Source organism: Cebus imitator, unplaced genomic scaffold (assembly GCF_001604975.1).
Source record: "Cebus imitator isolate Cc_AM_T3 unplaced genomic scaffold, Cebus_imitator-1.0 Scaffold289, whole genome shotgun sequence".
Taxonomy (NCBI): Eukaryota; Metazoa; Chordata; class Mammalia; order Primates; family Cebidae; genus Cebus; species Cebus imitator.
In genome coordinates, this window is record NW_016107604.1 from 102,138 (window position 1) to 103,368 (window position 1,231).

The 1,231-nt window shown below is 48.7% G+C and overlaps 1 pseudogene; it reads right to left on the minus strand.

The window, feature by feature from the left end:
- The window catches only part of LOC108285075, a 1,676-nt pseudogene extending 720 nt beyond the window's left edge, over nt 1-956 (minus strand).
- Nucleotides 957-1,231: the final 275 nt, after the last annotated feature.

Here is a 1,231-nt window from a genome sequence, read left to right on the forward strand (position 1 = left end):
GGAGTGCAGTGGTGCGATCTCAGCTCACTGTAACCTCTGCCACCCGAGTTCAAGCAATTCTCCTGCCTCAGCGTCCCAAGTAGCTGGAATTATAGAGGTCTACCACTGCATCTGGCTAATTTTTGTATTTTTAGTATAGATGGAGTTTCACCATCTTGGCAAGGCTGGTCTTGAACTCCAGACCTTGTGATCCACCTGCCTCAGCCTCTCAAAGTGCTGAGATTACAGGCATGTGCCACCATGCCCAGCCCAGGAGTGACTTTTTGAGATACTCTGACATCTACTGTGGCTGCTCCTGTGACTCCTACTTTGTGACCATCTTCTAGATCAAGACCTGGATCTGCTTCTAGAATCAGATTGCCTATGGCTTGTGCCTGATTTACATTCAATAAACCTAATATTTCTGCACCATCCAGTTTGTCCAAAGCACGCTTCATGTCAGAATAGGAGTGCGGTGGCTCACACTTGTAATCCCAGCACTTTGGGAGGCCGAGGCAGGCGGATCACCTGACATCAGGAGTTTGAGACCAGCCTGACCAATACAGAGAAACTCCGTCTCTACTAAAAATACAAAATTAGCCGGGTGTGGTAGCACATGCTTGTAATCCCAGCTACTTGGGAGGCTGAGGCAGGAGAATCGCTTCAACCTGGGAGGCGGAGGTTGCAGTGAGCCGAAATCATGCCATTGCACTCCAGCTCGGGCAACAACAGCAAAATTCCATCTCAAAAAAAGAATAGCAGTGAAACTTAATGCCCTCATTTGTGCATTCCTTGTGAGCATCAACATAGGTTACTTCACCTGCTTGTTGCATAAAATCCTTTAAATCCTGCCAACTGTAAGGATTAGAAAGACTTTCTACAATAAGCTCGTATTCTGAATGAACAGGCGGTCCATATTTGTCTCTGCCAGATGTTCCCTGACTGCTATATCCACCTCCACCACCATCCGCCTGCATCTGATGACAAAGGCTGCTCTTCTCATGGCTTCCAGTAATGTCAGCCAAAGGGCCATGGGGCAAGAATCACACATGTATGGAAAAGCCAAGGCCAGTCAAGAAAGGCAGTTATCTTAGCCCAGTACAACACACAGCCTCAGACCCACTGGCCACCAATCTCCATGTTCTGGCGTCCCCTGGCTGCCCCCAGGATGTGAAGGCAGCAGGGCCTGGGGAACACCCGAGCCATATGACCCCTAGACCCCACACCTAAACACTATATTTTCAAACCACAT